Below are 14,269 nucleotides of genomic sequence, written 5' to 3'. Positions count from 1 at the left end.
GTGTGAAAAGTGGGTTTTCAACATGAACACAAGTGCGAAATGTGGTTTTTCAACACTAACACAAGTGCAAAAAGTGTTTTTTCCACACTAATACAAGTGCAAAAGTGGTTTCCTGCACCAACACAAGTGCGAAAAGTGGTTTTTCAACACTGACACAAGTGCGAAAAGTGGTTTTTCAACACTATCACAAGTGCAAAAAGTGTTTTTTCCACACAAATACAAGTGCAAAAGTGGTTTCCTGCACGAACACAAGTGCGAAAAATGGTTTTTCAACACTAACACAAGTGCGAAAAGTGGTTTTTCAACACTAACACAAGTGCGAAAAGTGTTTTTCCCACACTAATACAAGTGCAAAAGAGGTTTCCTGCACCAACACAAGTGGGAAAAGTGTATTTTCAACACTAACACAAGTGCGAAAAGTGGGTTTTCAACACTAACACAAGTGCGAAAAGTAGTTTTTCAACAATATCACAAGTGCAAAAAGTGTTTTTTCCACACTAATACCAGTGCAAAAGTGGTTTCCTGCACCAAAACAAGTGGGAAAAGTGGATTTTCAACACTAACACAAGTGCGGAAAGTGGTTTCCTTCACTAACACCATTGCAAAAAGTGGTTTTTCAACACTAACACAGGTGCGAAATGTGGTTTTTCAACACCAACACAAGTGCGAAAAGTGGTTTTTCAACACTAATACAAGTGCAAAAGTGGTTTCCTGCACCAACACAAGTGCGAAAAGTGGTTTTTCAACACTAACACAAGTGCGAAAAGTGGTTTTTGAACACTATCACAAGTGCAAAAAGTGTTTTTTCCACACTAATACAAGTGCAAAAGTGGTTTCCTGCACCAACACAAGTGGGAAAAGTGGATTTTCAACACTATCACAAGTGCAAAAAGTGTTTTTCCCACACTAATACAAGTGCAAAAGTGGTTTCCTGCACCAACACAAGTGGGAAAAGTGGATTTTCAACACTAACACAAGTGCGAAAAGTGGGTTTTCAACACTACCACAAGTGCGAAAAGTGGTTTCCTTCACCAACACCAGTGCGAAAAGCGGTTTTTCAACACTAACACAAGTGCGAAAAGTGGGTTTTCAACACTACCACAAGTGCGAAAAGTGGTTTCCTGCACCAACACAAGTGCGAAAAGTGGGTTTTCAACACTACCACAAGTGCGAAAAGTGGTTTCCTGCACCAACGCAAGTGCGAAAAATGGTTTTTCAACACTAACACAAGTGCGAAAAGTGGTTTTTCAACATTAACACAAGTGTGAAAAGTGTTTTTTCCACACTAATACAAGTGCAAAAGTGGTTTCCTGCACAAACACAAGTGGGAAAAGTGTATTTTCAACACTAACACAAGTGCGAAAAGTGGGTTTTCAACACTAATACAAGTGCGAAAAGTGGTTTTTCAACACTATCACAAGTGCAAAAAGTGTTTTTTTCCACACAAATACAAGTGCAAAAGTGGGTTCCTGCACTACCACAAGTGGGAAAAGTGGATCTTCAAAACTAACACAAGTGCGAAAAGTGGGTTTTCAACACTAACACAAGTGCGAAAAGTGGTTTTTCCACACTAATACAAGTGCAAAAGTGGTTTCCTGCACCAACACAAGTGCGAAAAGTGGTTTTTCAACACTAACACAAGAGCGAAAAGTGGTTTTTCAACACCAACACAAGTGCGAAAAGTGGTTTTTCCACACAAATACAAGTGCAAAAGTGGTTTCCTGCACCAACACAAGTGCGAAAAGTGGTTTTTCAACACTAACACAAGTGCAAAAAGTGTTTTTTCAACACTATCACAAGTGCGAAAAGTGGGTTTTCAACACTATCACAAGTGCGAAAACAGGTTTTTCAACACTAACACAAGTGCGAAAAGTGGTTTTTGAACACTAACACAAGAGCGAAAAGTGGATTTTCAACACTAACACAAGTGCGAAAAGTGGGTTTTCAACACTATCACAAGTGCGAAAACAGGTTTTTCAACACTAACACAAGTGCGAAAAGTGGTTTTTGAACACTAACACAAGAGCGAAAAGTGGTTTTTCAACACCAACACAAGTGCGAAAAGTGGTTTTTCCACACAAATACAAGTGCAAAAGTGGTTTCCTGCACCAACACAAGTGCGAAAAGTGGTTTTTCAACACTAACACAAGTGCAAAAAGTGTTTTTTCAACACTATCACAAGTGCAAAAAGTGTTTTTTCCACACTAACACAAGTGCAAAAGTGGTTTCCTGCACCAACACAAGTGGGAAAAGTGGATTTTCAACACTAACACAAGAGCGAAAAGTGGGTTTTCAACACTAACACAAGTGCGAAAAGTGGTTTTTCCACACTAATACAAATGCAAAAGTGGTTTCCTGCACCAACACAAGTGCGAAAAGTGGGTTTTCAACACTAACACAAGTGCGAAATGTGGTTTTTCAACACTAACACAAGTGCAAAAAGTGTTTTTTCCACACTAATACAAGTGCAAAAGTGGTTTCCTGCACCAACACAAGTGCGAAAAGTGGTTTTTCAACACTGACACAAGTGCGAAAAGTGGTTTTTCAACACTATCACAAGTGCAAAAAGTGTTTTTTCCACACTAATACAAGTGCAAAAGTGGTTTCCTGCACCAACACAAGTGCGAGAAATGGTTTTTCAACACTAACACAAGTGCGAAAAGTGGTTTTTCAACACTAACACAAGTGCGAAAAGTGTTTTTCCCACACTAATACAAGTGCAAAAGAGGTTTCCTGCACCAACACAAGTGGGAAAAGTGTATTTTCAAGACTAACACATGTGCGAAAAGTGGGTTTTCAACACTAACACAAGTGCGAAAAGTGGTTTTTCAACAATATCACAAGTGCAAAGAGTGTTTTTTCCACACTAATACAAGTGCAAAAGTGGTTTCCTGCACCAAAACAAGTGGGAAAAGTGGATTTTCAACACTAACACAAGTGCGGAAAGTGGTTTCCTTCACTAACACCATTGCAAAAAGTGGTTTTTCAACACTAACACAGGTGCGAAAAGTGGTTTTTCAACACTAACACAAGTGTGAAAAGTGGTTTTTTCACACTAATACAAGTGCAAAAGTGGTTTCCTGCACCAACACAAGTGCGAAAAGTGGTTTTTCAACACTAACACAAGTGCAAAAAGTGTTTTTTCCACACTAATACAAGGGCAAAAGTGGTTTCCTGCACCAACACGAGTGCGAAAAGTGGATTTTCAACACTAACACAAGTGCGAAAAGTGGGTTTTCAACACTATCACAAGTGCGAAAACAGGTTTTTCAACACTAACACAAGTGCGAAAAGTGGTTTTTCAACATTAACACAAGTGCGAAAAGTGGTTTTTCCACACTAATACAAGTGCAAAAGTGGTTTCCTGCACCAACACACGTGGGAAAAGTGGATTTTCAACACTAACACAAGTGCGAAGAGTGGTTTTTCAACACTAACACAAGTGCGAAAAGTGGGTTTTCAACACTAACACAAGTGCGAAAAGTGGTTTCCTTCACCAACACCAGTGCGAAAAGTGGTTTTTCAACACTAACACAAGTGCGAAAAGTGGTTTTTCCACACTAATACAAGTGCAAAAGTGGTTTCCTGCACCAACATAAGTGCGAAAAGTGGTTTTTCAACACTAACACAAGTGCGAAAAGTGGTTTTTCAACACTATCACAAGTGCAAAAAGTGTTTTTTCCACACTAATACAAGTGCAAAAGTGGTTTCCTGCACCAACACAAGTGCGAAAAGTGGTTTTTCAACACTAACACAAGTGCAAAAAGTGTTTTTTCCACACTAATACAAGTGCAAAAGTGATTTCCTGCACCAACACGAGTGAGAAAAGTGGATTTTCAACACTAACACAAGTGCGAAAAGTGGGTTTTCAACACTATCACAAGTGCGAAAAGAGGTTTTTCAACACTAACACAAGTGCGAAAAGTGGTTTTTCAACACTAACACAAGTGCGAAAAGTGGTTTTTTCCACACTAATACAAGTGCAAAAGTGGTTTCCTGCACCAACACAAGTGCGAAAAGTGGTTTTTCAACACTAATACAAGTGCAAAAGTGGTTTCCTGCACCAACACAAGTGCGAAAAGTGGTTTTTCAACACTAACACAAGTGCGAAAAGTGGTTTTTGAACACTATCACAAGTGCAAAAAGTGTTTTTTCCACACTAATACAAGGTGAAGGTTTCCTTCACCAACACCAGTGCGAAAAGCGGTTTTTCAACACTAACACAAGTGCGAAAAGTGGTTTCCTGCACCAACACAAGTGCGAAAAATGGTTTTTCAACACTAATACAAGTGCAAAAGTGGTTCCCTGCACCAACGCAAGTGCGAAAAATGGTTTTTCCACACTAATACAAGTGCAAAAGTGGTTTCCTGCACCAACACAAGTGGGAAAAGTGGATTTTCAACACTATCACAAGTGCAAAAAGTGTTTTTCCCACACTAATACAAGTGCAAAAGTGGTTTCCTGCACCAACACAAGTGGGAAAAGTGGATTTTCAACACTAACACAAGTGCGAAAAGTGGGTTTTCAACACTACCACAAGTGCGAAAAGTGGTTTCCTTCACCAACACCAGTGCGAAAAGCGGTTTTTCAACACTAACACAAGTGCGAAAAGTGGTTTCCTGCACCAACACAAGTGCGAAAAATGGTTTTTCAACACTAATACAAGTGCAAAAGTGGTTCCCTGCACCAACGCAAGTGCGAAAAATGGTTTTTCAACACTAACACAAGTGCGAAAAGTGGTTTTTCAACATTAACACAAGTGTGAAAAGTGTTTTTTCCACACTAATACAAGTGCGAAAAGTGGTTTTTCAACACTATCACAAGTGCAAAAAGTGTTTTTTCCACACTAATACAAGTGCAAAAGTGGGTTCCTGCACTACCACAAGTGGGAAAAGTGGATTTTCAAAACTAACACAAGTGCGAAAAGTGGGTTTTCAACACTAACACAAGTGCGAAAAGTGGTTTTTCCACACTAATACAAGTGCAAAAGTGGTTTCCTGCACCAACACAAGTGCGAAAAGTGGTTTTTCAACACTAACACAAGAGCGAAAAGTGGTTTTTCAACACCAACACAAATGCGAAAAGTGGTTTTTCCACACAAATACAAGTGCAAAAGTGGTTTCCTGCACCAACACAAGTGCGAAAAGTGGTTTTTCAACACTAACACAAGTGCAAAAAGTGTTTTTTCAACACTATCACAAGTGCAAAAAGTGTTTTTTCCACACTAATACAAGTGCAAAAGTGGTTTCCTGCACCAACACAAGTGCGAAAAGTGTTTTTCAACACTAACACAGGTGCGAAAAGTGGTTTTTCAACACTAACACAAGTGCGAAAAGTGGTTTTTCCACACTAATACAAATGCAAAAGTGGTTTCCTGCACCAACACAAGTGCGAAAAGTGGGTTTTCAACACTAACACAAGTGCGAAATGTGGTTTTTCAACACTAACACAAGTGCAAAAAGTGTTTTTTCCACACTAATACAAGTGCAAAAGTGGTTTCCTGCACCAACACAAGTGCGAAAAGTGGTTTTTCAACACTGACACAAGTGCGAAAAGTGGTTTTTCAACACTATCACAAGTGCAAAAAGTGTTTTTTCCACACTAATACAAGTGCAAAAGTGGTTTCCTGCACCAACACAAGTGCGAAAAATGGTTTTTCAACACGAACACAAGTGCGAAAAGTGGTTTTTCAACACTAACACAAGTGCGAAAAATGTTTTTCCCACACTAATACAAGTGCAAAAGAGGTTTCCTGCACCAACACAAGTGGGAAAAGTGTATTTTCAACACTAACACAAGTGCGAAAAGTGGGTTTTCAACACTAACACAAGTGCGAAAAGTGGTTTTTCAACAATATCACAAGTGCAAAAAGTGTTTTTTCCACACTAATACAAGTGCAAAAGTGGTTTCCTGCACCAAAACAAGTGGGAAAAGTGGATTTTCAACACTAACACAAGTGCGGAAAGTGGTTTCCTTCACTAACACCATTGCAAAAAGTGGTTTTTCAACACTAACACAGGTGCGAAAAGTGGTTTTTCAACACTAACACAAGTGTGAAAAGTGGTTTTTTCACACTAATACAAGTGCAAAAGTGGTTTCCTGCACCAACACAAGTGCGAAAAGTGGTTTTTCAACACTAACACAAGTGCAAAAAGTGTTTTTTCCACACTAATACAAGGGCAAAAGTGGTTTCCTGCACCAACACGAGTGCGAAAAGTGGATTTTCAACACTAACACAAGTGCGAAAAGTGGGTTTTCAACACTATCACAAGTGCGAAAACAGGTTTTTCAACACTAACACAAGTGCGAAAAGTGGTTTGTCAACATTAACACAAGTGCGAAAAGTGGTTTTTCCACACTAATACAAGTGCAAAAGTGGTTTCCTGCACCAACACAAGTGGGAAAAGTGGATTTTCAACACTAACACAAGTGCGAAAAGTGGTTTTTCAACACTAACACATGTGCGAAAAGTGGGTTTTCAACACTAATACAAGTGCAAAAGTGGTTTCCTGCACCAACACAAGTGCGAAAAGTGGTTTTTCAACACTAACACAAGTGCAAAAAGTGTTTTTTCCACACTAATACTAGTGCAAAAGTGGTTTCCTGCACCAACACGAGTGCGAAAAGTGGATTTTCAACACTATCACAAGTGCGAAAAGTGGGTTTTCAACACTATCACAAGTGCGAAAAGAGGTTTTTCAACACTAACACAAGTGCGAAAAGTGGTTTTTCCACACTAATACAAGTGCAAAAGTGGTTTCCTGCACCAACACAGGTGCGAAAAGTGGTTTTTCAACACTAATACAAGTGCAAAAGTGGTTTCCTGCACCAACACAAGTGCGAAAAGTGGTTTTTCAACACTAACACAAGTGCGAAAAGTGGTTTTTGAACACTATCACAAGTGCAAAAAGTGTTTTTTCAACACTAATACAAGTGCAAAAGTGGTTTCCTGCACCAACACAAGTGGGAAAAGTGGATTTTCAACACTATCACAAGTGCAAAAAGTGTTTTTCCCACACTAATACAAGTGCAAAAGTGGTTTCCTGCACCAACACAAGTGGGAAAAGTGGATTTTCAACACTAACACAAGTGTGAAAAGTGGGTTTTCAACACTACCACAAGTGCGAAAAGTGGTTTCCTTCACCAACACCAGTGCGAAAAGCGGTTTTTCAACACTAACAAAAGTGCGAAAAGTGGTTTCCTGCACCAACACAAGTGCGAAAAATGGTTTTTCAACACTAATACAAGTGCAAAAGTGGTTCCCTGCACCAACGCAAGTGCGAAAAATGGTTTTTCAACACTAACACAAGTGCGAAAAGTGGTTTTTCAACATTAACACAAGTGTGAAAAGTGTTTTTTCCACACTAATACAAGTGCAAAAGTGGTTTCCTGCACAAACACAAGTGGGAAAAGTGTATTTTCAACACTAACACAAGTGCGAAAAGTGGGTTTTCAACACTAATACAAGTGCGAAAAGTGGTTTTTCAACACTATCACAAGTGCAAAAAGTGTTTTTTCCACACTAATACAAGTGCAAAAGTGGGTTCCTGCACTAACACAAGTGGGAAAAGTGGATTTTCAAAACTAACACAAGTGCGAAAAGTGGGTTTTCAACACTAACACAAGTGCGAAAAGTGGTTTTTCCACAGTAATACAAGTGCAAAAGTGGTTTCCTGCACCAACACAAGTGCGAAAAGTGGTTTTTCAACACTAACACAAGAGCGAAAAGTGGTTTTTCAACACCAACACAAGTGCGAAAAGTGGGTTTTCCACACAAATACAAGTGCAAAAGTGGTTTCCTGCACCAACACAAGTGCGAAAAGTGGTTTTTCAACACTAACACAAGTGCAAAAAGTGTTTTTTCAACACTATCACAAGTGCAAAAAGTGTTTTTTCCACACTAATACAAGTGCAAAAGTGGTTTCCTGCACCAACACAAGTGCGAAAAGTGGTTTTTCAACACTAACACAAGTGCGAAAAGTGGTTTTTCAACACTAACACAAGTGCGAAAAGTGGTTTTTCCACACTAATACAAATGCAAAAGTGGTTTCCTGCACCAACACAAGTGTGAAAAGTGGGTTTTCAACATGAACACAAGTGCGAAATGTGGTTTTTCAACACTAACACAAGTGCAAAAAGTGTTTTTTCCACACTAATACAAGTGCAAAAGTGGTTTCCTGCACCAACACAAGTGCGAAAAGTGGTTTTTCAACACTGACACAAGTGCGAAAAGTGGTTTTTCAACACTATCACAAGTGCAAAAAGTGTTTTTTCCACACTAATACAAGTGCAAAAGTGGTTTCCTGCACGAACACAAGTGCGAAAAATGGTTTTTCAACACTAACACAAGTGCGAAAAGTGGTTTTTCAACACTAACACAAGTGCGAAAAGTGTTTTTCCCACACTAATACAAGTGCAAAAGAGGTTTCCTGCACCAACACAAGTGGGAAAAGTGTATTTTCAACACTAACACAAGTGCGAAAAGTGGGTTTTCAACACTAACACAAGTGCGAAAAGTAGTTTTTCAACAATATCACAAGTGCAAAAAGTGTTTTTTCCACACTAATACAAGTGCAAAAGTGGTTTCCTGCACCAAAACAAGTGGGAAAAGTGGATTTTCAACACTAACACAAGTGCGGAAAGTGGTTTCCTTCACTAACACCATTGCAAAAAGTGGTTTTTCAACACTAACACAGGTGCGAAAAGTGGTTTTTCAACACTAACACAAGTGTGAAAAGTGGTTTTTCCACACTAATATAAGTGCAAAAGTGGTTTCCTGCACCAACACAAGTGCGAAAAGTGGATTTTCAACACTAACACAAGTGCGAAAAGTGGGTTTTCAACACTATCACAAGTGCGAAAACAGGTTTTTCAACACTAACACAAGTGCGAAAAGTGGTTTTTCCACACTAATACAAGTGCAAAAGTGGTTTCCTGCACCAACACAAGTTGGAAAAGTGGATTTTCAACACTATCACAAGTGCAAAAAGTGTTTTTCCCACACTAATACAAGTGCAAAAGTGGTTTCCTGCAACAACACAAGTGGGAAAAGTGGATTTTCAACACTAACACAAGTGCGAAAAGTGGTTTTTCAACACTAACACAAGAGCGAAAAGTGGTTTTTCAACACCAACACAAGTGCGAAAAGTGGTTTTTCCACACAAATACAAGTGCAAAAGTGGTTTCCTGCACCAACACAAGTGCGAAAAGTGGTTTTTCAACACTAACACAAGTGCAAAAAGTGTTTTTTCAACACTATCACAAGTGCAAAAAGTGTTTTTTCCACACTAACACAAGTGCAAAAGTGGGTTCCTGCACTAACACAAGTGGGAAAAGTGGATTTTCAAAACTAACACAAGTGCGAAAAGTGGGTTTTCAACACTAACACAAGTGCGAAAAGTGGTTTTTCCACAGTAATACAAGTGCAAAAGTGGTTTCCTGCACCAACACAAGTGCGAAAAGTGGTTTTTCAACACTAACACAAGAGCGAAAAGTGGTTTTTCAACACCAACACAAGTGCGAAAAGTGGGTTTTCCACACAAATACAAGTGCAAAAGTGGTTTCCTGCACCAACACAAGTGCGAAAAGTGGTTTTTCAACACTAACACAAGTGCAAAAAGTGTTTTTTCAACACTATCACAAGTGCAAAAAGTGTTTTTTCCACACTAATACAAGTGCAAAAGTGGTTTCCTGCACCAACACAAGTGCGAAAAGTGGTTTTTCAACACTAACACAAGTGCGAAAAGTGGTTTTTCAACACTAACACAAGTGCGAAAAGTGGTTTTTCCACACTAATACAAATGCAAAAGTGGTTTCCTGCACCAACACAAGTGTGAAAAGTGGGTTTTCAACATGAACACAAGTGCGAAATGTGGTTTTTCAACACTAACACAAGTGCAAAAAGTGTTTTTTCCACACTAATACAAGTGCAAAAGTGGTTTCCTGCACCAACACAAGTGCGAAAAGTGGTTTTTCAACACTGACACAAGTGCGAAAAGTGGTTTTTCAACACTATCACAAGTGCAAAAAGTGTTTTTTCCACACTAATACAAGTGCAAAAGTGGTTTCCTGCACGAACACAAGTGCGAAAAATGGTTTTTCAACACTAACACAAGTGCGAAAAGTGGTTTTTCAACACTAACACAAGTGCGAAAAGTGTTTTTCCCACACTAATACAAGTGCAAAAGAGGTTTCCTGCACCAACACAAGTGGGAAAAGTGTATTTTCAACACTAACACAAGTGCGAAAAGTGGGTTTTCAACACTAACACAAGTGCGAAAAGTAGTTTTTCAACAATATCACAAGTGCAAAAAGTGTTTTTTCCACACTAATACAAGTGCAAAAGTGGTTTCCTGCACCAAAACAAGTGGGAAAAGTGGATTTTCAACACTAACACAAGTGCGGAAAGTGGTTTCCTTCACTAACACCATTGCAAAAAGTGGTTTTTCAACACTAACACAGGTGCGAAAAGTGGTTTTTCAACACTAACACAAGTGTGAAAAGTGGTTTTTCCACACTAATATAAGTGCAAAAGTGGTTTCCTGCACCAACACAAGTGCGAAAAGTGGATTTTCAACACTAACACAAGTGCGAAAAGTGGGTTTTCAACACTATCACAAGTGCGAAAACAGGTTTTTCAACACTAACACAAGTGCGAAAAGTGGTTTTTCCACACTAATACAAGTGCAAAAGTGGTTTCCTGCACCAACACAAGTTGGAAAAGTGGATTTTCAACACTATCACAAGTGCAAAAAGTGTTTTTCCCACACTAATACAAGTGCAAAAGTGGTTTCCTGCAACAACACAAGTGGGAAAAGTGGATTTTCAACACTAACACAAGTGCGAAAAGTGGTTTTTCAACACTAACACAAGAGCGAAAAGTGGTTTTTCAACACCAACACAAGTGCGAAAAGTGGTTTTTCCACACAAATACAAGTGCAAAAGTGGTTTCCTGCACCAACACAAGTGCGAAAAGTGGTTTTTCAACACTAACACAAGTGCAAAAAGTGTTTTTTCAACACTATCACAAGTGCAAAAAGTGTTTTTTCCACACTAACACAAGTGCAAAAGTGGTTTCCTGCACCAACACAAGTGCGAAAAGTGTTTTTCAACACTAACACAAGTGCGAAAAGTGGTTTTTCAACACTAACACAAGTGCGAAAAGTGGTTTTTCCACACTAATACAAATGCAAAAGTGGTTTCCTGCACCAACACAAGTGCGAAAAGTGGGTTTTCAACACTAACACAAGTGCGAAATGTGGTTTTTCAACACTAACACAAGTGCAAAAAGTGTTTTTTCCACACTAATACAAGTGCAAAAGTGGTTTCCTGCACCAACACAAGTGCGAAAAGTGGTTTTTCAACACTGACACAAGTGTGAAAAGTGCTTTTTCAACACTATCACAAGTGCAAAAAGTGTTTTTTCCACACTAATACAAGTGCAAAAGTGGTTTCCTGCACCAACACAAGTGCGAAAAATGGTTTTTCAACACTAACACAAGTGCGAAAAGTGGTTTTTCAACACTAACACAAGTGCGAAAAGTGTTTTTCCCACACTAATACAAGTGCAAAAGAGGTTTCCTGCACCAACACAAGTGGGAAAAGTTTATTTTCAAGACTAACACAAGTGCGAAAAGTGGGTTTTCAACACTAACACAAGTGCGAAAAGTGGTTTTTCAACAATATCACAAGTGCAAAGAGTGTTTTTTCCACACTAATACAAGTGCAAAAGTGGTTTCCTGCACCAAAACAAGTGGGAAAAGTGGATTTTCAACACTAACACAAGTGCGAAAAGTGGTTTCCTTCACTAACACCATTGCAAAAAGTGGTTTTTCAACACTAACACAGGTGCGAAAAGTGGTTTTTCAACACTAACACAAGTGTGAAAAGTGGTTTTTTCACACTAATACAAGTGCAAAAGTGGTTTCCTGCACCAACACAAGTGCGAAAAGTGGTTTTTCAACACTAACACAAGTGCAAAAAGTGTTTTTTCCACACTAATACAAGGGCAAAAGTGGTTTCCTGCACCAACACGAGTGCGAAAAGTGGATTTTCAACACTAACACAAGTGCGAAAAGTGGGTTTTCAACACTATCACAAGTGCGAAAACAGGTTTTTCAACACTAACACAAGTGTGAAAAGTGGTTTTTCAACATTAACACAAGTGCGAAAAGTGGTTTTTCCACACTAATACAAGTGCAAAAGTGGTTTCCTGCACCAACACACGTGGGAAAAGTGGATTTTCAACACTAACACAAGTGCGAAGAGTGGTTTTTCAACACTAACACAAGTGCGAAAAGTGGGTTTTCAACACTAACACAAGTGCGAAAAGTGGTTTCCTTCACCAACACCAGTGCGAAAAGTGGTTTTTCAACACTAACACAAGTGCGAAAAGTGGTTTTTCCACACTAATACAAGTGCAAAAGTGGTTTCCTGCACCAACATAAGTGCGAAAAGTGGTTTTTCAACACTAACACAAGTGCGAAAAGTGGTTTTTCAACACTATCACAAGTGCAAAAAGTGTTTTTTCCACACTAATACAAGTGCAAAAGTGGTTTCCTGCACCAACACAAGTGCGAAAAGTGGTTTTTCAACACTAACACAAGTGCAAAAAGTGTTTTTTCCACACTAATACAAGTGCAAAAGTGATTTCCTGCACCAACACGAGTGAGAAAAGTGGATTTTCAACACTAACACAAGTGCGAAAAGTGGGTTTTCAACACTATCACAAGTGCGAAAAGAGGTTTTTCAACACTAACACAAGTGCGAAAAGTGGTTTTTCAACACTAACACAAGTGCGAAAAGTGGTTTTTCCACACTAATACAAGTGCAAAAGTGGTTTCCTGCACCAACACAAGTGCGAAAAGTGGTTTTTCAACACTAATACAAGTGCAAAAGTGGTTTCCTGCACCAACACAAGTGCGAAAAGTGGTTTTTCAACACTAACACAAGTGCGAAAAGTGGTTTTTGAACACTATCACAAGTGCAAAAAGTGTTTTTTCCACACTAATACAAGTGCAAAAGTGGTTTCCTGCACCAACACAAGTGGGAAAAGTGGCTTTTCAACACTATCACAAGTGCAAAAAGTGTTTTTCCCACACTAATACAAGTGCAAAAGTGGTTTCCTGCACCAACACAAGTGGGAAAAGTGGATTTTCAACACTAACACAAGTGCGAAAAGTGGGTTTTCAACACTACCACAAGTGCGAAAAGTGGTTTCCTTCACCAACACCAGTGCGAAAAGCGGTTTTTCAACACTAACACAAGTGCGAAAAGTGGTTTCCTGCACCAACACAAGTGCGAAAAATGGTTTTTCAACACTAATACAAGTGCAAAAGTGGTTCCCTGCACCAACGCAAGTGCGAAAAATGGTTTTTCAACACTAACACAAGTGCGAAAAGTGGTTTTTCAACATTAACACAAGTGTGAAAAGTGTTTTTTCCACACTAATACAAGTGCGAAAAGTGGTTTTTCAACACTATCACAAGTGCAAAAAGTGTTTTTTCCACACTAATACAAGTGCAAAAGTGGGTTCCTGCACTACCACAAGTGGGAAAAGTGGATTTTCAAAACTAACACAAGTGCGAAAAGTGGGTTTTCAACACTAACACAAGTGCGAAAAGTGGTTTTTCCACACTAATACAAGTGCAAAAGTGGTTTCCTGCACCAACACAAGTGCGAAAAGTGGTTTTTCAACACTAACACAAGAGCGAAAAGTGGTTTTTCAACACCAACACAAATGCGAAAAGTGGTTTTTCCACACAAATACAAGTGCAAAAGTGGTTTCCTGCACCAACACAAGTGCGAAAAGTGGTTTTTCAACACTAACACAAGTGCAAAAAGTGTTTTTTCAACACTATCACAAGTGCAAAAAGTGTTTTTTCCACACTAATACAAGTGCAAAAGTGGTTTCCTGCACCAACACAAGTGCGAAAAGTGTTTTTCAACACTAACACAAGTGCGAAAAGTGGTTTTTCAACACTAACACAAGTGCGAAAAGTGGTTTTTCCACACTAATACAAATGCAAAAGTGGTTTCCTGCACCAACACAAGTGCGAAAAGTGGGTTTTCAACACTAACACAAGTGCGAAATGTGGTTTTTCAACACTAACACAAGTGCAAAAAGTGTTTTTTCCACACTAATACAAGTGCAAAAGTGGTTTCCTGCACCAACACAAGTGCGAAAAGTGGTTTTTCAACACTGACACAAGTGCGAAAAGTGGTTTTTCAACACTATCACAAGTGCAAAAAGTGTTTTTTCCACACTAAT

The sequence above is a fragment of the Myxine glutinosa genome, chromosome 2 (genome assembly GCF_964187855.1).
Source record: "Myxine glutinosa chromosome 2, kmMyxGlut1.1, whole genome shotgun sequence".
NCBI lineage: Eukaryota > Metazoa > Chordata > Myxini > Myxiniformes > Myxinidae > Myxine > Myxine glutinosa.
The sequence above is the reverse complement of the archived record's forward strand: the minus strand, read 5'-3'. Positions refer to the sequence as shown.